This window comes from Trachypithecus francoisi, unplaced genomic scaffold, assembly GCF_009764315.1.
Source record: "Trachypithecus francoisi isolate TF-2019V2 unplaced genomic scaffold, Tfra_2.0 Lachesis_group2, whole genome shotgun sequence".
NCBI classification, from domain to species: Eukaryota; Metazoa; Chordata; class Mammalia; order Primates; family Cercopithecidae; genus Trachypithecus; species Trachypithecus francoisi.
Window position 1 is genome coordinate 135,612,523 of NW_022681465.1, and position 25,916 is coordinate 135,638,438.

At 37.0% G+C, this 25,916-nt stretch overlaps 1 protein-coding gene across 1 annotated transcript in view; it reads right to left on the minus strand.

Annotated features, from left to right (window-relative positions):
* SGCD (sarcoglycan delta) overlaps positions 1-25,916 on the minus strand; it is a 1,048,938-nt gene that overhangs the window by 638,136 nt on the left and 384,886 nt on the right. Inside the window, exons 3-4 of the mRNA XM_033180496.1 lie at positions 15,838-15,911; positions 9,336-9,499 (exon numbers count right to left, since the gene is read on the minus strand). The gene's annotated coding sequence lies outside the window, so the exon portion shown is untranslated. The remainder of the gene's footprint in view (positions 1-9,335; positions 9,500-15,837; positions 15,912-25,916) is intronic.

Sequence of the window (25,916 nt, forward strand, 5' to 3'; positions counted from 1 at the left end):
AAACAAAAAAATAAAGGCAAAAACCACATTCTGCTGCTACCAGAATCAGAAGCAGAATCAAAGAACATTCAAGGAAGTATCCTTTAGTTGGGCAGGACCAAAAGAATCTGGGACTAGAACTGGGCCCATTACATGCATTTTAAGGGCCCAACACAAAGATCAGATGAGAGAATTTTAATCCACCAGGGTGGTTTCAAGAAAGCAACTTGACCTCTTTCTTAGTTTTCGCATCCATAAAATGAGGATAACTTTGTAAGAGCTATTATTGGAAGTAGGAAGAAAAGAATAGAATATTTCTAGAATATATAGGTGAAAAAAATGAGATTATATTTCAAATAAGATATTCTGAATGGCATTTCAAGGTCTCATTGAAGACAGTAAATGCTAAAATTCAGCAAAAAGTCTTTCATAGAATTTATAAAAAATTTCTTTAGCTCAATCTGTTTTGACCTTCATATTCCATGTTAGAGTCAACACTTATAGTTTTTCACACGTGCCCAAAGAGTGCTCCTGTAGAAACATTAATTACTAATTCACTTGAAATTGAATGGAACTGTAATATTTGCTGAGCTCTAGGCTTATCTGATACAAACGCTCATTTTACATTTGAGGAAATTGAGATCCAAAAGAGAGGGTAGGTGTCACATCGATATCAAGTGGCCAAGCTCAGTATACCTCCTGACTCAATAGGGACTCAGTGTATACTGGCAGAATAAATAAAACCAGCTGTAGAAAGTGACGTTCTGAATTATCCAGCCAGATTCTTCTCTTTTCACAAGAAACCATGATTCCCTTCTGCTCATCCTCTCCATGTTTGACACTAAGATATTTATTATCTGAGACAATTTTCAATGCATGATGACTTTCCAGAGAAATTCAATGAGGGCTAAAGAAAGCTGTAAGAGAAGGGCCATCGTAAGACTTGATAAGTTAGCCACAGTTCCACTGCTGTGCTGTGAGGCACAAAAATATAAAAACCATCATTTCCACATCCAAAGAAAACAGACAAGTGCAAAAGTGATCCACATGAATATTAGGACTTCTACAAAACCACCATAAGATTCACTGGTAAGAAAGATCCCAGAGAATAAAATTCTTATCTACACACACACACACACACACACACACACACCCCTCCAGGTACACCTGACAGTACCTGAAAAATTATTCTTCGAAGTCACCCATCTCCCCACGCTCAGTGGTGACTATGAGAAACAATCACAAAACCTACCCACAAAAGCAGCCTCTAATTTCCTTTTGACAACATTACTTGGAGGTACATAGAGATTTTCTACTTATATAGCAAATTGGTAATAGACTAATTAATTTTTCCTTATAGGAAAGGTACTGTTAGCTTGCACATATTTGCAATTTTTCTGGCTTTTAAATTGTACTGTGGAAATCAAGACTTTAAAAGCTACAGATAAAATAAAGACTGATGGTGAAATCATGAAGAAAATAATATGACAGGAATACAAATTGTGGAGGTGCACGGAGGAATTCAGCTCTTCGATGTTCCCAAACAATTAACCTTGTTGATATCTGTTAAACATGCTAAATAGTTTCAGGCTCCTTTCAATCATTCTGGACAGATAAAGCATAACAATTACATTTAATGACAATTTTTCCTCAACACAATTTCCTATATAGTAATTAAGTGCCTTTTTTTTTCTGTTGAGCAACGGGGTCCACTTCATTTCGAGGTTACAAATTCTTATAATAAAACACTGATACAGTTTTTAGAAACAAAAACATTTTGCTTTCAGCTAAAATTAAGTGAATACATAGACACACGTAGGGACTCAGAGCTGCCACATACAATAGGGAATTAGATTATTCTTTTGCTTAGGAATGTCATTGTTCATATAATCTCTAAAACCCAAAACAGCAGCCTAACATTTATAAAGGGCTTATAAGGAACAATCACATACTAATTTTTTAGCAGCATAATTTTATTTAATCCTCACTTGGTATCAGGAAGGTATGAGAATCATCCCCATCCTATGCATGAAGAAACTGAGGTCTGGAGCACCCAGAAAGTAGAACCACCTGGACTTGAGCTAAGGCAGTCTCACGCCAGAGCTCTTTATTAAATGACATTGCCTCTGCAAGTCATCATATGGGATTTTCTAAACTGTATATTACACAGTTTCTGGCTCTAGAATTTATATTATGGTCCATGTTCTAGAAGGTTCACCTTGAGAAAACAGGCTTGAATTAGAGCATTTTAAAGCAATGATCCTTGAGGGCAGAAGTAATATTTGCTTTTAACTTTTACCTCCCCATAATTATTAGAAAAATACAGAATGCTAGCCGGGCGCGGTAGCTCATGGCTGTGATCATGGCACTTTGGGAGGCCGAGGCTGGTGGATCACCTGAGGTCAGGAGTTTGAGACCAGCCTGGCCAATGTGGTGAAACCCCGTCTCTACTAAAAATACAAAAACATTAGCCAGGCATGGTGGCGGGCGCTTGTAATCCCAGCTACTCGGGAGGGTGAGGCAGGAGAATCGCTTGAACCCAGGAGGTGGAGGTTGCGGTGAGCCAAGATTGCACCATTATACTCCAGCCTGGACGACGAGCGAACCTCCATCTCAAACAACAACAACAACAACAATGAAACACAAGAAAAAAGAGAAATACAGAGTGCATTTATTTAACAACCACTGTCCCTAATGGGCTATTCTGGAAGCCTCTTCAAGAGACTGTTTCCTCATAACTGGCCTGGAATAAAGATGGAATCATACAACTTAGGCAATACCATTCTGGACATGGGAATGGGCAAAGATTTCATGACAAAGACACCAAAAGCAATCATAACAAAAGCAAAAATTGACAAGTGGAATCTAATTAAACTTAAGAGCATCTATACAGCAAAAAACTAAAAAATAACTTTCGACAGAGTAAACAACCTACAGAATGGAAGAAAATATCTGCAAACTATGTATATGACAAAAGTCTAATATCCAGCATCTACAAGGAACTTAAACAAATTTACAAGAAATAAACAAGCAGCCCCATTAAAAAGTAGGCAAAGGACATAAATAGTTTTCAAAAGAAGACATACATGTGGCCAAACAAGCATATGAAAAAAAGCTCAATATCAGTGATCATTAGACAAATGCAAATCAAAACCATTACAAGATACCATCTCACACCAGTCAGAATGGCTATTACTAAAAAGTCCGAAAATTACAGATACTGGTGAGGTTGCAGAGAAAAGGGAACATGTATACACTGTTGGTGGGAGTATAAATTAGTTCAACCATTGTGAAAAGCAGTATGATGATTTCTCAGACAGCTAAAAGCAGAATTACCATTTCACCCAGTAATCCTGTTACTGAATATATACCCAGAGGAATATAAATCATTCTACCATAAAAACACATGTGCATGAATGTGCATTGCAGCACTGTTCAGAATAGCAAAGACAATGAATCAACCTAAATGCCCATCAATGACAGACTGGATAAAGAAAATGTTGTATATGTACACCATGGAATCCTATGCAGCCATAAAAAGAACAACATCATGTCTAATGTGGGAACATGGATGGAGCTGGAGGCTATCATCCTAAGCAAACCAACACAGGAACAGAAAACCACATACCTCATGTTCTCACTTATAAGTGGAAGCTAAATGATGAGAACTTGTGAACACAAAGAAGGGAACAACAGACACTGGGGTCTACTTGAAGGTGGAGAGTTGAGGGAGGGAGAGGAGCAGAAAAAAATAACTATAGGGTACTAGGCTTAATACCTGGATGATGAAATAGTCTATACAGCAAACCCCTGTGACGCTAGTTTACCTACATAACAAAGCTTCACATGTACCCTGGAACCTAAAATAAAAGTTCAAAATAAAAAGATGGGGTCATAGGCACTTATGCCAAATGAGTAACATGATAGTTAAGCCAGGCCTTGGAGTCAGACGGACTGACACTTGAATTCAGCTTCTGTGACCAAGCAGTACGATTTGGAGCAAGTTGCTTAACTTTTCTCAGTACCAGTTTCTACATCTGTACATTAGGAATAATGATATCTATCCCAGAGAGTTGTTTCAAGGATCAAATGAGTTTATGCATTTAAAGAAAAGCACTTTGAACAAAATACGTAATTAATGGCAGTTCCTAACAAAAATTTAATGCATTTTAAAATTGAAATATAATTTGCATGCAGTGAAATGCTTAATATGTGTATCATTTAATCAGCTTTGATGATGCATATCAAGACACAGAACATTTTCATCACCCTAGAAATTTCCCTCATGAACATTTCCCAGGCAATACCTCACCAGAAGCAAGCACTGAACCGATTTCTGTCATCATAGATTAGTTCTGACTATTCTCTACTTTCATATACATAAAATTATACAAGTTTTTTTCTGGTGTTAGACCTATACCATACTACTTTTGAGATTTGTCCATGTTATTATGTGTGACAGTCTTTTTATTGTTGAATAGTATTCTACTATATTAGTCCATTTTCACATTGGCTATAAAGAACTACCTGAGACTGGGTAATTTATAAAGAAAAGAGGTTTAATTGACTCATAGTTCTGGAAACTTACAATCATGGCAGAAGGCAAAGGGGAGACAAAGCATGTCTTACATGGTGGCAGGAGAGAGAGAGAGAGAGAGAGCGGGGAACTGCCAAACACTTTTAAATCATCAGAGCTCATGAGAACTCACTCACTACCAGGAGAACAGGATGGGGGAAACCACCTCCATGATCCAATCACCTTCCAGCCAGGTCCTGACCTTGACACGTGGGAATTACAATTAGAGATGAGATTTGGATGGGGACACAGAGCCAAACCATATCATCTACTTTATGAATATGTAAGAGTTTATCCATTTTTTTGTTAGACATCTGAGTTGTTTTCAGGATTGAATTATTATAATTAAAGTTATTAAGAAAACTTGTGCACAAATGTTTTCAATCCTCTTCGATAAATACCTAGGAATGGAATTTCTAGGTCTTAAAGTAGATAATTGGACAACTTTATAAGAAACTGCCAAATTGGTTTTCAAAGTGATAGGAACATTATGTAATTCTACCAGTAAGGTATGAGAACTGTGGTTACTTCACATCTTTTTAACTTTTGATGCTCTCATTCTTTTTATTTTTAGCCATTCTGATAAGTGTGTAGAACTATCTCATTGTGGTTTTAATTTGCATTTGAAAACAAATGCAAATTAAGCACCACTGCTTGTCTTTATTGGCTATTTTATCTAGTTTTATGAAGTGCATGTTCATATATATGTTAAATGTATGCATTACAAATATTTTCTCCTAGTCTGTGGTCCATCTCTTTATTTTCTTGGTGGTATTTTTTGATGAGTAGATGCTTTTAATTTTCATGAAGTTTAAAGTATTTATTTCTTCTTACGGTTTGTGCTTTTGTGTCCCTTCTAAGAAATCTTTTCCTCCCGAAGTTATAAAGATATTCTAGCTTTTGTTCCAGGAGATCTCTAGTGGGGTTTTTTTTTTTTTTTTTAATTTATGTTTCAATCTGTGCTCTGACTCAAACTGATTTTTGTGTATGGTATAAGGTAGAGGTTAAGCTTCTTTATTTTTACATAAATATTCAGCTGTTTTGTACTATTTGTTGAAGCACTTTTTCCTCTTTTGAATTAACATTGTGCTCTTGTTAAAAGCCAGTTGAATATATATATATGTCTACCTATTTCAGAACTCTCTATTCTGTTTTATTATTTATTTTTATTTTTATAGGGACAGAGTCTCGCGATGTCACCCAGTCTGCAGTGCAGTGGCACAGTCATATCTCACTATAACCTCAAATTCCTGGACACAAGCAATCTCTTCACCTTAGCCTCCTGAGTGTCTAGGACTACAGGTACGTGCTACGATGCCTGGCTAATTTCTTTCTTTGCTTTTTTTTTTCTTTTTTATTTGATTTTATTTTTTGTAGAAACAGGGTCTTGCTATGTTGCCCAGGCTGGTCTTGAACTCCTGACCTCATGCAATCTTCTTCTCTTGGCCTCTCAAAGCACTAGGATTACAGGCATGAGCCTTGATGTCTGGCTTACTCGATTTTATGGACTCATTTATTTATAATGACAGCTATTTTAAGTTTAGTTTTTAAATTAATTTTATATCTATTTTTTCCATTTTGTAGATTTCAAATGCAGTAATTAAAACCTCAGAAATTTTGCTTATGATTTTTTGAAAAAGTTTTTTCCCTTTTGATGTCATATGCACATGTATTTATGCATGTGTTCAGTATGTATACATACAAATATACACATACACACACACTAAGGCATATAGGTCATTAATATTCTTAGATTGTCCTAGTTTTTAGACATCAAATTTTTGTAAGCTCCCTTATTTTTCAGAGATCAGGTTGAGCAGTGGTTTTTAAATTTTAGCAAAGCATACGAATTATCTAGATGGTTTATTAAATAAAAACAGATTTCTGGACCTTACTCCAAGAAATTTTGACTTAGTAAAGTCAAATAGTAAGTCTGGGAAAGGGTCGAAGGATTTGCATGCCTAACGAGCTCAGATGATGCTGATGCTGCTGGCTTATGAAACATACTTTAAACAGCATAGGCTTAGAAAAATTAGATGGCCTTTCTAATGTTCATACAGGAGCTTTATTGGAACTTTGATTTGCCTTTTCTAAAGACTAGTTCCATAGCCACTAATTTATAGTGTCTTCACTTGAAAAGACATCTGAAAAATCTATTCCATGCACCACAGCATAAGAACCAGGAAGCATTAGACAGATTGATAGTACCAACACTGCCTCATTTCCTTCTTCCTTCCTGAAAACTGGGTTTTGGTCTGTGAACAGAGACGGGCACATTCTTATATATACTACAGCTGAATAGAGCCCTGTGATGAACATGCACAGCAAAACAGTCATTCTTCTCCCTGCATCCTCTGTCAACAATCAGAGAGAGCTTTATTGTCCCCTTAATGGTTGATTGGTCTCTAAACCAGAAACATTTTTTATAGCCAAGTCCTTTAAAACTTTCCTAAATTTATGTTGTAAGTAGCTAGCATCTAAGTGGATATTCTTGACAGAAGAGACATTCTGAATTAAATTTTGATACTCTCAAAGCCAAAAAACCTCAGTAATCAAAGTCCCAACCCAAACCCCTAAGCTTCTCTAGGTTTTTGAGGACAAGCAGAGAACATTTTAGTTTTCCTTTCCAATAGATCAAGAATATGTGGAAAGGCTGGGCATGGTGGCTCATGCCTGTAATCCCAGTACTTTGGGAGGCCGAGGCAGTAGTATCACTTGAGGTCAGGAGTTCGAGACCAGCCTGGACAACATGGCGAAACCCCATTTCTACTAAAAATACAAACATATTAGCCAGGCGTGGTGGTGGGTGCCTGCAATCCCAGCTACTTTGGAGGCTGAGGCAGGAGAATTGCTTTTGTACCTGGGAGGTGGAGGTTGCAGTGAGCTGAGATTGTGCCATTGCACTCCAGCCTGGACAACAGAGTGAGACTCCAACTCCGAAAAAAAAGTAATCATAAAAAAAAATGAATAAGTGGGAAGAAATAACTGTACCACAACTATACGTCAATTATGTAGAATGTTTATACTTGTACAAGGACTCAATAAAGGTATACTGTGTTGTATTTTTCTTTTATGAATGGTTAATTACCTATTTGGCCCTTAAAACCATGTTAATAAAAAATGAATTCTTACTAAGTATTTATACTTAAACTTCCTTAATGATGCCAAAAAGAGAAAAATAATTTATCTTCTATATAAAAAAAAGAAAAAGTTATTCTGCCTAGGGAAGGAGGAGTGTTTGTTTGACATGCTTTCTAGCAGTTCTGCAAGCAACATGAACATCACAGCTCAATCATTTATTCACTGGCATTTGGGAATACTAGATAGAAAGTGCTTTATCCTCAAAGGAAGGCCCATTCACGACTGGCTAAGAGCACACACCACACTTACTTTAGCAGTGAGAAATTCAGAAATAAAATGACAGCAGGCCTGTGGCCGTAACTAAAGTGATATTCAATAGCTCCACACTTCCATCTTGCACGCGCATGACATATGACCTGTGGTGCCAAGAGAAGGGAGCCAATGCCACACCTCACCTACATTGTTCTCTCGGTTCCCAGAAGCCTTTGGGTTATGAAGGATTATTTTTCTTTCTTTTTTGAAGGAGATTAAAAGGGCATCAAGTGAGTTACCAATGGAATTTTCAGAGACATCCTACAACTTCTCTTGAATATGCCATGTGGTTCTAAGCTGTAAAATCATCTTTTCCCCAGTGCTTTTAACTAGCAGTGAAGGCAATCCTACTACTCTCTACAGTAGATGAGCACAGAGACTTAAATTCTACTAAGTCTGGGAATGAGCCTGGCCCCTGACCCTTTCTTGCTACACAGCCTTAGAAAACCTTTTTACTTATCTCCCCTTTGGTTTCCCAGAACAGAAATCTCTATCCCAGATGGTTGTTATGAGTTGTGCTTATGATATTTTTTTTCAAAGCTCATAGCACAACGCCTGACTCACAATACACACTCCACAAATGGTGGTTCTAAGCATTCTATCTCTCCTCTCACTCCATCTGTCCCTCCCTCCCTGACACTCTCTCTCTCTATATATATACACATATATGCATATACACATGCGCATGCACACACACACACACACACACACACACACACAGAGATACTATTCAATAAATTACATATATTTATACATACAGGTTTTTGTATGTGTATAAGGATGTATTTATATGCATGCAAATGCATACTTTGTTGATGAGTGTCTAATTACCATTACTGTGATAATTATCATTTGAACTAGAAAAAAATAATTGAGACCTTTTGACTTCAACTTAGAGTCTGCTCCAGCATGGGTATATATCCAAAATAAATACAAAGACAGCTCCCCTAAAGACCTTTAACAAAATTTTGTCAGTCTCCTGTGGACACTGTAAATACGAATAGTGTATTACACAGCACCACTTCTTTACTAATCTCTTTACCTGAAGTCTTTTATCACATAAGTATCTACCCTCATTTCTCTTTTCTTTCTAGCTGAGATACCTGCACAAACCTGTCTGCATGCTTTGTCTTTGCCCTCTGACCACCCTCTTTATTATAGAGTCAATGCAGGCTCCTTCAGTTTCTACCATTGTATCTTTACCTGTGGTAATACTTCCCATAAGTGATGGGATCTTTTCAAGATAGAAAAGATCTTTCCTTTAAGAGACAAAGTAAAGAGAAGAAGAAGGTTAGGGAAAGGGGGAGGAGAAAGGCTGCGAATATAGATAAGTATCTTTAAATGTATCACATTTGTCTTAGAAAATAATAAAGTCACAAACCCATACCTTAGCAGTCCTAATCTTCTTGAATCATGGACATAAATTTCAGGGCAACATTGGGATTAAGAAAATCCCCTCAGGCCACCACAAAAGGGACAGTTGTCTCAGCCTTCACATAGGTTCCAGTATAGCCTTCTCCAAATCCCTGAGGATGGAGGTTTCTTTCAAGTCTACAAAATCACCAGAGAAAGACAATGTCCATAAAGAAAAGCAAAAGAAAAAACAAGACAGAGTGATATTAAATTAAAGGCCATTTGGTTTGGAGAGACTAAACAAAAGATATTTTAAATTCTGTTTGTCATAAAATTGCATAATGCCTGAATGGATTCAGTCCTGACTGAATTAAAGAATCATACAAAAAGAAAATTCATAGTCTAGAAGGTATTTTAGGGCCTATCAAATCAAATTTGCTCATTTAACTTACAGGGAAACTGAGGATGGGAGAGCAAAAGTGATTTTCCATGATGATTCATTATCTGTGGCATAGTTCAATCTGTGTGTCAATCAAATCTTTAGTATACAAAAACAATGTGTTTAACACTGGTCTATCATAAAAGTAAGACCAGGCACCAGTGCATCACTCCACCTTGAAATACCTCCCTCAGTTGACTTCTAAGCTACCAAGCTTACTGCTACCACTGGCCACTTCATCTTGGCTACCTCTGTTGCATCTTTTCAACCTCCCAGTTTCCAACATAAGGAGATCTTAGGGTTCAGTCCTGAGCCTCTTCTCTATACACACTTTCTCACCAGGTACATCCTCCAGGTCCACAGCTTAAGATAGCAGTTATACTCTGACAACTCTGAGATTTGTCTCCAGGCCCAGATATTTCCCTGACTCTAAACTCAATCAACTGACTCTTCAACAACTCTACTTGGGATTCCAATAGGCATGTCAGATATAACATGACCCAACTGAGGTCATGACTTCACCACCACCACCACCAGTTTCCACCTGGAAAATACTAAAGCCCTCCTTCTTCTAAGTGTATGCCTTCTCAGTCAATGGCAATTTTTTTTCACCCAGTTGGTCAGGCCTAAACCCTCCAAGTAAACCTTGATGCCTGTCTTGCCTATATACCTCACATTGTCCATTTCATCAGCATATTCTGGTGGCGCTATCTTCAGAATAAATCCAGCAGCTGACCATTTTTTACCACATCTTTTACTACCCTGCTGGTGCAAGATATCATTAAAGATCTGCAAGGTTGCACAACAGGCTCTCTCAGACTAGGGCTGGTATTCTCCACCAGGCCCATGTAAGAGAATGACACTCCCCTGCTCAAAACCTTCCACCTCACTCAGACTCAAAGTTAAAGTTGTTACAACGGCCAAAAAGATCCTGCTTGATGTTTGTTGCATCTTTCTTACCACCGTCCTCATCATCTACTCTTCTCCCTCTCATTTCTTCCTCTCTAGCCAGGCTGCTCCTCTAACACACCTCTGACTCTATCAGGAGCCTTTGAACTCATCATTCCCTCTACCTGGGAAACTTTTCTCCTCACTGTTTCATGTCTTTGCCCAAATGTTATCTTTCCAGTGAGGACCCTTGTAAAATTACCCTGCTTAAAATTATAAATTCATACCACATATCTCATCCCTTTTTCTCTAGATGTAAAAGTCTTTTTGATGTATTACATGTCTATCTGTTTATTATCTGTCATCCCCCAATAAAATGTAAACTCCATGCATGCAAGAAATTCTATCTCTGGTATCCTGCTGTGTCTCCAGCACTTCACTTCACTGATAACCTTGCACGAAGGTGGAGCTCAATAAATATTCATTGAATGAATGAATAAGCAGACAGTAAGGTTAAGTAAACCTTCTCATGGCCACTCAGTTGATAAGTGGCTCAGCCTGGTTTGAACCAAAAGCATTCCATCTCCTGTATTTTTGACAACTATGAAATACTGACTAGATGAATGTCTTCTAGTGTTGGGCTTAGGAAAAGGATTGGTATAGTCTGGAGTGTGATGCAAAAGATGAATGTTAGGTATATTTGTGAAGTTAGCAAACAAAAGCCCCTAAACTATTTCTAGGAGATACTCTAAAGAGTATGTGTGGCATGTATTGGGATGACTCTGCTTACAGGCTAATACTGAAATCTCATTGTTACTTTCATCATGTCTTTTTCAGATTTTCTGCCTTTGCTTCCATGCCCTTATTTCCTGTCATTCCCTCAACTCTCAGTCCCTGCTTTACTATAATAAAAAGTATGAAGTAAAGGAATCCAGGGTTAGACAACAAAAAAGAGAAATGACGTGTTTAGGGAAAAGGGATTGGGCAGTCATCAAAGGACTTTAGATCTAAACCTAACTTGGTCACCAATTTGTCATTTGCCTTTAAGGTTGTCCCTTCTTCTCCCTGGGGTACCCCTCATTTTTATTTTATGTTACCCCTCTTTGGGGGTAACATAAATTCCTTTGAAGATCTTTAGCTCCCAAAAATGATCATTTTTTTTTAACTAATAAAAGGCTCCCTTATCCTCAGTAGTCTAAAAGTGGTTAGGAAATATGGTGCAATGATTAAGAATTCGGCTTTGGGGTTTACTACTGAGCTTCTGGTTCTAGTTCCATTACTGTGGAACCCTGGCCAAGATAATCAACTTCTCTAAATATCATATTTCTTTTCTATAAAAGAGAGATGATGAAAATACCTATCCCTCTAGGATGCTTATGCAAACGAAACGAAGTCATAGGTAAATCATTCATTACTGTGCATAATGTAAGTGCTCAATAAACTTTTACTGTTCTTTATTTTTAAAGTTTTTACTGCTACAGGGTTACATTCTACATGACATTTCATAAATGTATCTACCTTCATCTTACTTCCCACTAGAGTCTGAATCTTTCCATCTTTTATCATATGACATTGCTTTTGTAGCCCTTAATGACTTTGGGCAACTTTGTCTGGACCATCTCCAGGATCAGTTGTATGCAGTTACCCCAGCTGCCCCCACATTCCAGGGCAGATGGTGGAACATTGTAACATGAGAAAGTCATGTTTTCTGATTCATTCATTGTCTGCTTTCTCATACCCAGCAATTTGAAGATGATCTTGGCCTCAGTTTTGGAATGTCAAGCCACAGTCTACAATTATTGCTGCATTCTGAAGCCAAGAGACACAACACTGGAAGCAAACAATGCTGTAATTCAGCACAATGATAGATGGAGTTATTAAAGAAATTGTGCTGACTGCTTTGAGAATTTAAGTCTCAAGTCTATCCAAATGCATCTTTCTTTCTTCTTTTCCTAACTGATATTAAGAAACTGTCTATGCTCAGGTAGTAACAACAGAAAAATATGTCACCTACCTTTCAGGTTTAGTTATATCCCAACCTAATAAATAGTTACAATGCTTCAGGGAAAAGGTACTTACAGTCCATTCTAAGTCATCCAAGGACATGATCCAAAGCACATTTACAAAGCAAATGTTTATGAAATATATAATCTTTGCCACGCACTTTGTTAAAGACTGGGGATATGGTAGAGGATAATAGTGACTTTATTCCTACCTTCATTAAGCCTTTGTTCCAGCAGTTTTTCTTTATCTTTTATTTCTTAAGTTTGCCCAGATATGGTTAGACATGACACACTCCTACAAAGTTGTTGATTCTCTCAAGTAGTGATATAGGGTGTGCTGACATAAATATCCCAATTTCTGCTTGATAGAGAGAGACAACTCCATAATTTTTGGTTTTCTTGGGAACAACTCTCATTTCCTTACTTTGCTTCCCACCTTCCACCCAATACACACCTCTTTCTGCTTTATGTCCCTCCTTCAACAAAGAAACAAAAAAAATTCACCAAATTCCACTATCCATTAATAAGATGCCACACGGCACAGTAAAGGACACTAGGTCCAGAGGGCACAGCTTCAGAAATTAGCTTTTTTGAAGTCCTTGGAAACAATAAAGGGATTATATGGTAAAATAAAATGAGAAAGTATATACTAGGAATAATGTGAAATAAAATAATGTCAAGAAAGAACAACATATGTCTTAAATCACCAGTGTCTGCATGGGAAAGTACTAATCATAGAGGTAGGTGGCATCTTTGCCTGTCAGGCAGCCTTGAACGCTTCAGGGAATCTGTCATTTTTCAAGAGGTATCAATTAGTGGTTGCTCTGATGGCAGAGTGTGAACCACACCTCTCTAATGGTTAGGTTGTGTTAAAAATGATTCCTGTGAGCATAAAGCACACACAGACATGGGTTTCCCAGATACCCTGGCACCAAGACAGACTCCCAAGAGAGGTAGGCATCCTGAGAAGGCAGAACCAGGAAAGTGGGAGTAGTAGAAGGTATTAGCAACTCTAAATGGGTCTTAAGATTTTTGGGCAGAAGTGTACTGGGGGAAAGGATGAACTATGGATTCAAATGTATCTAATGATGAATTTAAATTTAAAACTATGCCAACAGATTTGGGTCCTACTGGGAATTAAAGAAGCATTGCTGTAAAGATTTACCTCTCAAGAAGTGTGATCATAGAGATACCATATAGGCATACACACCTACGCATAGCATTCCTGTTGCCAACAATGCTTCACAGTATGTATATTACTTCCATTGCATAGAAGGAAATTGAGTTTGGAGACTGTCAGGCCTCTGAGCCCAAGCTAAACCATCATATCCACTGTGACCTACAAGTACATATCCAGGTGGCTGATTCCTGCCTTAACTGATGACATTCCACCACAAAAGAAGTGAAAATGGCCAGTTCCTGTCTTAACTGATGACATTCCACCACAAAAGAATTGAAAATGGCCTGTTTCTGCCTTAACTGATGACACTACCTCGTGAAATTCCTTCTCTTGGCTCATCCTGGCTCAAAAGCTCCCCCACTGAGCACTTTGTAACCCCCACTCCTGCCCACCAGAGAACAACTCTCCTTTGACTGTAATTTTCCTTAACCTACCCAAATCCTATAAAATGGCCACACCCCTATCTCCCTTCACTGACTCTCTTTTTGGACTCAGCCCGCCTGCACCCAGGTGAAATAAACAGCCTTGTTGCTCACACAAAGCCTGTTCAGTGGTCTCTTCACACGGACACGAGTGAAAGAGACATTAAGTAAACTGATTGAAATCACATAAGTAGGAAGTGACAAGTCAGGATTCAAACTCAGAACTGACCCTGGAGTATATTGGCATTCACCAAACATGCTGAAAATCACCGTTGCTTCTTTCTTAGGTTTTATTTCTGATTAAATCTAGTTCTGACACTCGGAAATGCCACAACTTAAACTCCAAAGGAATAGCTCAGTCTCCTAATAGTATAACTGAAAACTGGCCCAGCTTAGTCTCTGCTGAGAATAGTAAAGACACCCAAATAGAAGAGGGTACATTTCCTCCAAAGGCCTAGAGGTGGTCACATTACATACTGGAATGAGCTACATGTATTGTAAACCAAGCACCAAGTCACCACAGGCGGTCAACCTCAGTTGTAAAATATTGATTATATTTTCTAGCAGGTGACAATACTCAAAGTAGGGGCTATAAAACAAAACATTTTGGACATCTAGGTGTCCAACTATAACTAGAATCACCAGTTTTGGCTGGCTAAATATTAAAGACCTTCCCTTCTGTTTATTTCTAGTCTAGACAACAAACAAATAAACTGCTGGTGAAGAGCAAAATAAAATCTGTACTGCTGGATTTTAAAGATTATAGAAAACATCCAGTGACTTTTAGATATCTAATCTCTTGCCAGTGTATTAGCATTATTTTCCTTCTTGATTAGCCTTTTAAATTGAATGGTGAAATCAAAGGGACTTTGGAAAAAAATGTCACTGAATGTTAAAATGAGGGTTTAGGAAATTTCCTGGCACCTGGGCTAACTGTTGTAGCCTTCTTGGCTAGTTAATGAAATATGTGTCTCTCATAAACTTTTAAACATGGGTTACACATTGCTGGTGTGCAAGTAGTAAAAGTAGATGCGCTTTTATAATTGAATGTACATAGAATAGATGCCCACCCTCACCCTTTTCTGTGTGCATTCACCTGGCACCTCTTCAAGTCTGACATTTACTAATTTAGCTGTCTAGGAATACAGGTCCCCTCTTTTCCTTAAGAAATTAGTCTTTGTTACCAGGGAAGTGGTCCTCATTCCAGCCAAACAGTAAGAGTATGTATGATTTCCTTAAATACATCCACTCTTTGTAGGATTCACATATTCAGACACCACATCCCATAAGCTTCCATGCATGCCATTGCACCAACACACCATGTACATACCAACAGAATTCGCAGGGCAGCATGTTATCCCACACGGCCTCAAATCTAGACAGCGGGCCCTCTGTGCTGCCTCAAAACCAGGCAGTGGCTGACTCCCCTACACAAGCTCCTTACTTGCTAGTGTGAAAGAAGAATTGGACCACATGCTTAGACAGATGGGTGATTAAATTACCAGGGGCTATTTTTGCTAGCTTTCCATGTATCTCTAGATGCCCAACACAATTTTTAAAAATGATCAGAATCACTGATATCAGCAAAAATAGATCAGCATCACCTTATCCCCAGAGCAGCGGTCTTGGATCTCTTGTTCTTAGTGACACATGAAGTCAGATCCACAATATTACACCACTGTGAACACACAAAAAAAGGATGCTCAGCAAAAACCTGTCATTCTAGGAGACTATCAACAAGGATATTATTTTGCCTTGATATCATAAAATGCAAAGATAATACTGGCTAAAGCATTAGATCCCCACCTAGGTTTGATTCCTGGCTCAGCCACCCCCGAGTTGTGTCCTTGGGCATGTTATTTAACCTCTCAGTGCTTCTTCTGCATCACAGATACCGTGATGATATCTATCTCAAAGAGTTCTTTATGAAAATCAATTTTAAAGCACTTAGAACAGCATCTAGAAAGGACCTAAGTATGCAATTGTTCGCTGCCAATATTCATTGTCAAATGATTTTGGGGATTTTATTTTTGCTTTAGTAAAATCCTTCCAAAATAAAGTCAGCTGACCAGTTACAGAAAGGAGGAAAACAAGAAAAAACACAAATATAAGACATTTCATCCAGTCAGGACATACAAACCCTTGAGAGATGCGTAGAAGTTCGATGGGTGAGTATTAGATTTAAGTAAAACCTCCTCAAGGGGCCTTGAATTAATACAATGGTGCCATGCTGGGTCTGAATTTTCTTACTTATAAAATGGGCATAACACCTTAACTGTATTTTACAAGGGTTTTAGGAGGATGAAAAAAATAATAATATGGGCAACAATGTGTTTGCATCTTCCCTACTAGACCAAATTATTGAGAGTATGGACTGTTTCATGTCCATTTCTTTGCAACACAGAGTAAAACAAAGCCATTGTATAGACATATTATCTGTATAGGAAAATGAATCAATCATTTATGTATGATACCCTCCCCTGACTGATGTCTGAACAAAGCCACATAATTTCCTTGTTAACTCTGTGGTGGCAAGCAGGAAAGGCGGGCCTGTAGGGATTGACCTTTCACACTGATGTGTTCAGTAAACCCAAAGAGTCTGAGGCTCAGAGGAGTAGAATGACTGCCCAACCCCCAAGCCATCAACAAAGCACAACTAACTATCATCATTATTGGCACTCAGCAAGAAGAGTCTCTGAAACTATTATTTATTGAACTTGTATGTGCCAGCACTGTGTTCAGCTTGTATTTTCTCATGATATCTTTTCAGTAAACTAATGAGACAATATTGCTAGGATTCCCAGTTTGTAGATGAGGAACGGGAAGGCTCGGAGTGTTAAAGTAACTTGTGTAACATTATCGAGCATGGATTAGAACGCAGGAGAGTCTTGAGTCCAGGGTCTGGGCTTCCCATCACTGTGTTATACATTTTCCTGCTGAGACCTGAACTCATCTTTGCCTGTGATAAAAATTGTAAACATGTTTTCCGAGTTTGTTATTTATCTCCTTACATTGCTTATGGTATTTTGTGAGTACTCTTTTCAACTCATAAGGGCAAAGAGTTAATACTCCTAACATATAAACATTTTCTGGAGATAGAAGAGAAAAACTCTAGTAAGTGTCTAGAATAATAGGCAAGGGGACATCGATAGGAAATTTAAGGAAAAAGAAGTGCAAATAGTCTGTGAGCTCAGCCACATTTATATAAGAGAAATGCAAATTAAGGATAGAAAAATTAGAGCATCACCAAGAATAATAACTGCAAAGGATAAAAACACTACAAATATATTTAAATCTATGAGATCATAATAATACTAAGAGCTTGCAGTGAGCTGAGATCCGGCCACTGCGCTCCAGCCTGGGCAACAGAGCCAGACTCCGTCTCAAAAAAATAAAAAATTAAAAATTAAAAAAATAAAAAAATAAAAAATAAATAAATAATAATAAAAATACTAAGAAAAAAAGAAGACAGAAAACCTCTTATTGGTCATCTTTGGGGAACCAGATCATTATTTTGAAAATGGTAAATAATACAAAAACAAGCATCTATCCTGCCTTTCCTTGTGGTCTTTAATCAAATACTGATAAAACTTTCCATTTGTAGAAGTTTTTCACCAAAAATGAAGACAAAATAATAAAATTTTAAGATCAACATTTTATAGCCCCTAATAAAATAGTAGATGTAGGCAATAATTATCAATGGCTGCTAACATTTCAATGGCTGCTAACATTTCAAAAGTGAGAAGACATCATTGCCTCCTGATGGAGGTATGTAGCTCATAGGTGAAGCTACGTGTGATAAAAAAAAACATGCAACCTAAGTTACATCAAGTTGTTATACTTAAATCTCATTTATAGGAAATCCAGGTGACTGAGAAATATGCTGTAAATAATATCATAGGGATAAAATTGGCAACATCCAGACTGTGAGACTGCCTGTACGACAAATAACCCCATTGTCTTCCACATATAAATTACAAGAAAAATAACTAACAGTGACGGGAAAATTATGGATTAATAGAGACTTCGGAGACAAGAAAGTCTATTTTAATGGCTGAAACTCATTTGGATCTTGATTTACAAACAATATGTAAGGAAAAATTATCAATAATTTGAAAAATAATTAGATGCTTGATATTAAAGATTTATTAATGTCTTTGATATGATTCTTTTATTTATGAAAAGGATGTCATCTTGTAGAGATGAATACTGAACTACTTAAAGAAGAAGTGGTACTATGGGTGGGAATTTGCTCCAATAGGGGTTGGGTAATACATACGAGACTGCCCATGAACTAGAAACCTTTGAGGTTTGCTTATGGGTAGATAGGATTTCATTACCCTATCCCCTTACTTTAATATGTTTTAAATTTCCCATAATAAAATTATTAAAAGATAACTATTTGCCATATATAGGTGCATATAGCATCTGCATGACAAGGAAAGTTTACCAAAATAGTCCTCCTGTCTGGGTGGTAAGATTATGTATCATTTGACCTTTTAAATTTTCCAATTTTTCTTAATAAGCATTTGATGCATTTACAAACAGAAATGAAAAAGTTAATATAAAACAATTTATTTCCATATGAGATTTTAAACATCAATAATATTTTATTGTTTAAACAAGAAGCAAATTTTGCAAAATCTTAAGATTTGCTAAAGCTGGGTGATTAGCACACTGTATTCATCATATAATTTTCCTTAATTTAAAAATTATAATATTTTATAATATAATATTATAAAAGTTGAGAATAAAATATCTGGACTATTACCTGCTATCCCTGTCTATTAGGTTATATTGAATATCTTTTCTCCAAAATAATGTCTAAAAGAAAAGTGTGTCACACAATGCAAACAATATGTGTAAGAGATTCTAGGAATCTGTCCTATGGCAAAATGTTATTATATTATTTTATTATATATATATATATATAATTATATATTTTATATATTAGTTATTATATATATAAGTTCTTATATATAGATTATTACATTAATCTATATATCTTTAAACATTTTGATTTTTAAAGGAATGAAAATATGGCTTGTAATTTACTGAAGGAATTTTACTTTCATACTGCTCAATGATTAGGAGAAAGTCTTAATCATTCAGTTAAAAATATTTCAAAAAACAACTGGATGGGGCCCTAGGGATTAGGCAATTGAATCCTATTATTTCATAGATGGGAGGAGAAAGGCTTATCCAAAGTCACATAAATGACTTGGGTCAGATGGATGACAAAAACCCAGGCCTCCAACACCTATTTCCCATCTTTCATGATCATGTTGCACAATGTGGCATTTTATAAAATGCTTCTATGATCCCAGTAAAACTACAAAACTACATAGATTATCAGAAAAGGGATATGACAAATATGTGGATACATAAAGAGTTGTGGCTTGTGTGAGGGTACCTGTGATGGAGAAGAGGGGGCTGTGTCTTTATATGTAGATTATTTATTATAGCAGTCTTAGGTTCACAGCAAAATCGAATTGAACTTCAGAGAGGTCGCATATATATCCCTTGTGCTCTACTCATCCCTTCAAATGCACAGCATAACCCACCAACTGGCATGGTACATTTCTTAAACTTGATGAACCATTACATTGACACAAAATTATCCCTCAAAACCCATAATTTACATTAGGGTTCATGCTTGGTGTTGTGCATTCTATGGGTTTTGACAAATGTATTATCATATGCATCCTGCATTATAGTATTATACAGAGTAGTTTCTCTGCCCTAAAAGTTCCCTGGCTCCATCTATTTATCCCTCCCTCCCCACAAATCCCTAGCAACTACTGTCTCCATAGTTTTTTTCTTTTCTAGAAAGCCATATTTTTGGAATCCTATAGCATATAGACTTTACAGATGGGTTTTCTTCACGTAGTAATATACACTTAAGGTTCCTCCATGTACTTTTATGGCTTGATAAAAATTTCTTCTTAGCACAGAATAATATTCCATTGTATAGATGTACCACAATTTATTTATCCATTCATCAAAAGAAGGACACACTAGCTCTTTCCAGCTTTTGGTAATTATGAATAAGGCTGCTATAAACATCCATGTGCAGGTTTTTGTGTGGACATAAGTTTTTCACTCATTTGTGTAAATGCCAAGAATATGATTGCTGTATCCTATGGTAAAAGTAGGTTTAGCTTTGTAAGAAACTGCCAAACTGTCTTCTACAGCAGCTATAAAGAGAGGCTCAATTTTAAAAATGATCAGCTAAGTGAAAATCACACACAAATGGTATTAATCCTGAAATGTCTTAGGCAGGCAGCATGCTCAGGCTGCTATTCGGTACCTCAAAAGCCACTCAACTGTAAGATCTCTGAGGTCAGGGAATTGTTTAGGGTTTGCTGTATTCCCAGTCCTTAAAACAGTACTGGAGCACAGTAAGTTCTCATTCAATGTGTGTTAGATAAATAAATAAATGCAAAGGAAAAATATCTTCCCTCCAGTTTTGTAGCAGAGAGTTCTTAGGTCAAAAACAAGTGAAATGAAGACTTTTTCTTAGGGACCAGAGTGTTTGAAAACTAAGTATTTTTAAACAATAGAATCTCACTCAGGCAAAGTCCTCCCCTATAAAAGGTGTGAAAGCCTGGGACAGAGAAAGAAAAGCAGAATCTCTTCTCTTACTCTGAGGCATGGGCTCACCGCATGGAACAGGGGACAGGATCTTCTACACGATTTAAACAGTTTTCTTTTTATTTGCCATGCACGTAAAGTTGAATTTACATAAATTAAATGCACATAAGCTGAGATTCCACTATAATTGCAAAACCATTGCATTGGAAATAAGCTTTCATTGAAATCACATTAGAAACCAGAAAGATTAAATTAGATTTTGAAGCATATTTAGCCCTATCAAGAGGTAGATTATAGAAAGTTTATAAAACAACACAGACACACACAGCAGGCCAGAGTGCCTGGCTAGGAAATGAACAGCCTCATCACCTCAATATGGAGGGGATAGCTGTCATCTCATATCAAGGCCTGGATGACCAATCACCCAAACCATATAACTCTTACTCTATAAACTTAAATGGCCATGCAAACAAACAAATCACCTATTCACCTGGCCTCAGTTTCCTAAACTGTAGAAGGGGCATAATATTACCTCTATATATGATTGCTTAATGGAGAGAGATTATATATGATGGGTCTAGCTTCCTGGTTCTCAATTCTCAAACAAAAACAAACCATAACAATCCCTTAAAATCTAAGTGTGAAGTAATGAGAATTCATTTCAACCTTGTTACCACCACAGGTTTGCTAATCCTGGGTCTTCCCAAAACCTTATGCTTCCCATCCTCAGCACACACTAATTTACTATTTAATATGTCTTAAGAATCCACAGAGCCCTATGAATTACATAAATGTGACTTAGGTGACTGGCTATTATTTTTCCCTCACCCTTCTCACCAGGCAAATGTGAAGCTAAATTAGTCACTTATCATAAAGTTCTCTGAAAACATTAAAGTCTAAAGAAATGCTTGATAATTGTTCTTAGCCATCTGGTGCCAAGTGATGCTCATGAACTTACATGAGCCATTTGGTAAAAATCCAAAAACGTCTATCTTAATTTTACATCTCACTTACTGAAAGTTCCAAGTTGAGAAATTTCTAAGAGAAAATGGTTTATAAAAAGGAAAACAAATGGGTAAATCTTTGAACTCATTCACATAAGAAGGCTTACAAAAATCCACCTCTTGTAATCCTAGCACTTTGGGAGGCTGAGGTGGGTGGATCACTTGAGGTCAGGAGTTCGAGACAAGCCTGGGTAACATGGTGAAAACCTATCTCTGCTAAAAATACAAAAACTAGCCTGGCATGGCAGCGCAAGCCTGTAGTCCCAGCTACTCAGGAGGCTGAGGCAGGAGAATCACTTAAACCTAGGAGGCGGAGGTTGCAGTGAGCCGAGATCATGCCACTGTACTCCAGCCTGGGTGACAAAGCGAGACTCTGTCTCAAGAAAAAAAAAAAAAAATCCACCTCTATCACTGGTTTTAACAAATGAAACTAAGGTAACATCACAATGTTAACCTCTCTAATACATGTGCACACACATGGTAGAGGATTAATTGTGTCTGCTTTTCTTTCTCAGTTCTTTCACATGACTAGCTACACATCAGTGCCTCTCATTTGGAGAAGATTGCTGGATCTCCTGTGGTCTCTCTTCTTCCCTAGACTGAGCCACTAAAAGCAGATATCCCCTTGTCTGCATTGTTATAATAGCCTTCAACTAGTCTCTACTCAAGGCATACCTGGCTGATCCCAGTCCATTGTCTACCTTACAGATGAAAGGATCTTAAAAATAAATGATTTCCACTTCTCTGTCCAAACTTTCCAAAGGCTTCCCACTGCCATTAGAATGAAATCCCAAATTCTCAACATTGCTTAGGAAGTCATCTGAGACCTGTCCCCTGGCTACATCACCAGTGGCATCTTGTACCATACCCTCTCACCTACTCAGTGTACACCAGCCACACTGGGCATCATTTCTTTCACTGTGAAGTGTCACACTCTGTCTTGTCTCAGTGCCTTGAGAATACTGGAAATAGAAGATATCACTTTGACCCACAAGCTCTCCAAAAGAAATATGAAAACAGGTTTGAGGGTGATTTGCGAATGTCTCTGAGCACCTCCTCTCTTCTTTTTTCTCATTCATAAGGAGGTTGTGTCCATCTGCCCATGGATGTTTTAGAGCTTGTTTAATTTCCTTCTTTAATATAATAGTGTAAATAGATCCAATTTGCTAAACATATTTTTTTTTCTTGTTCAAATATTGTCTGTCTCATTCCTCCCTCCTCACCCCAGATCTCAGACTCTTCACAACACATTTACCCTCACAATTTATAAAAGCTGGCAGCCTGGATACTAAACTCAATTCTCAAGCAGGGTCAAATCAGCTGAGACACCCACCTGGAGTAGCTAGAAGAACATTACTTATCTTTCAATGATTTTATGACAACCTCTAGCTTCTGAAAATCACTGGATATTACTCTAAAAATAAAACATTACAGATAATTACCCCTTAGAATGGAACAAATCATTATATTAATTTGAAAAGTTATCTTGGATATGGGAAAGAGTTTTTTTTTTTTTTTTAAGTTGCCAGTGTACATGAAAAACCTCATTTCTGAGAGGAAATAAGGAACAAAAAATTGCTTCATGCTTCCTGAAATTCATTTTGCTGATGCTAATAACAAGTCCAACACTGTACAGTCCCAGAGAATGCTCAGAAAGAATTACAGAAAGTGTGTCAGAAGGAGAGAAAGGAAAGAAAATTATAGGTGAGTGAAAAATAGCTATTTAATTTTGGAAGAATATTTGGGATTCTATGGATTCTGAACTCAGTACAAATAAGTTAAAGTAGAAATCTAATGACTATAATTCCAAGGGAAGAAATATAATAAAGCCTTCTAGAGGTCAGTAAAACAAAATTAAAGGTAATATTAGTAACAGTATTAATAAAACCTAATCCTATTCATATGTATTGACCCACTTCTTTCTCCTAACAACTTGTGAGGTAGGTTCTCCTATAATCTCCACCTCACACATGGAAAAAACAATCAACTTATCCAAGGCAGCAGTGCTGAGATTTGAGTCAAGGTGACTTGGCTCTGGAGTCCACGCTTGTAACCATGACACTGTGCTGCTTCTCACATCTTAAAGGAAGTCAGATGCAAAGAGATACCTTAAATATTACACTTTGCTACTGATCCTCAGAGCAGAGGTGAGTTATCTGCTCCTGACAATGTAGGACAGAAACTCAGAATATTGTATAAATAAACAAAACTAAGTCCTAGAGGTCTTCTGACATGTGTCAAATGATCTAAGGTCTCTTGATTCATAACCCATAGTTGTCCTAACAAGCCCTGGTACCTAATTTGGCAAATACCTATGGAGTGCCTTTCAAACATTTGTCACAATGTTGACAAATGAATTAGACATAGGGCAGTAAATGGATTAGGAAAGTAAGTACAAAACGTTGTGGGATCACAAATGAGTGGATAACACACATTTGGGACATCAGAGAGAGGGGCATGAGATGGAGGCTGAAGGGGGTTTGGCTGGATGAAAGCATAGGAGGGGAAGAGATGTGAAGACCATTTCAGGCAGAAGAAACTACGGGTAAGAAAGCTTGGAAGAGAGAACACTGTACTTTCAAGGAAATTTATAAAGTCCTATATGGATGGATGAGTTGCATATTTTGAGGACAGAGCACTCTAAACAATCAGAATGGAAAAATACATTGGGATGAGTCACACAGAGCCATCCAGGCTACATTAAGGAGTTTGAACATATAAAGCTGTCTTTAGGTTTCAGGGAAAAGAAAGACTTCTAGCTCAAATGACTTTCTTCTCCTTCCTATCCCACTCCACTTACCCATTGCACCATCCCCACCAAACAGAAATCAAAAAAGAACCAAACAAAACTGAGTCACTGAAATTAGCATAGAACCTGAAAGGGAGAAGATGAAGTCAACAAGATGAGAAGTGAAGCGGGGAAAAAGTATGTGTCCAGAAGAAGAGAAATGTTACTTCACAAGAAGGCAAACAACTACAGGGCAATTCTGAATGATGAGATCAAAGGACCTATCAGTTGTGTGTAAAACCAGCTAGCAGGAGCCACCTGTCAAATTTTCAGGAGTTTCATGAGCAGCTTGTTAAGTCATCAGTAACTTGAAAGCAGCCATATTGGGAATATTCACACTATGAACATTGACAAATGTTCTAAAATAGGGCTTTTCTTTCTTGAGAGGTGAGTTATTAGCAAGCACTGCCTATATTCACTGAGTGTTTGTTGCTGTTATTATTGGAGAAAAATAAATAATACAATGGTTCCATTTTTTAAACTCCCCCTTACTCTATGAACTCTTTATGTATTAGGAAGGGTAACACAAATCTGAAATAATAGACTGTTGTCTAATTTCTTAGCCCAATGTATTGGTGTTGGCTTAACCCACTCACAGCAAGGCTAAATATTGAACTTGATCAACCCTCTTATCCATGAGTTCCTACTGATCTTTGTAGACCTACAACTCCACCAAATGCATGAAATAAAAAACAATATATTTGATTAGGAAAGCCAATAAGACTTGATAGAAATAATATCAATACTTTCAATATTCTTAAAGTAAATACAATTAGGAGTTTTAGATGGCTGTTTCAAATAAATGAAATTATGAACGTGTCATAAAGATATATTCCATATATTTGATAAATACCTAGTATATTTCATTATTAATATATATAACAGATTATACTTATTTAATGCTATATGTATAAGGCATCCAATCTTATAACAATCTCTACTTGGCTTTAACTATTATCTCCATTTTACAGCTAAGAAAATTCAGGTTTATATATTAAATAGCTTGCCCAAATTTTACAGCCATTAAGAGACAAAAGTTCCTAGCCATTGATTCTATAGCAAAAACTGTTAAATCCTATACATAACTGCTTGCTAAGATACTTTAATGCCATTAGGTAATGTTATGAAATGCAAAAAGTAAAGTCATGCAATTTTAATTTTTTTAATTAACATTTAAAAAATTAAACATTAATGTTTACTAGAAGGTGTGCATCCTAGTTTACTCTGGTTTTCTGGCATAAAAATCGGCAGTGCCAAGGATTGGAAAGGATTAGTTTTCTTTATTGCAACAGAAACT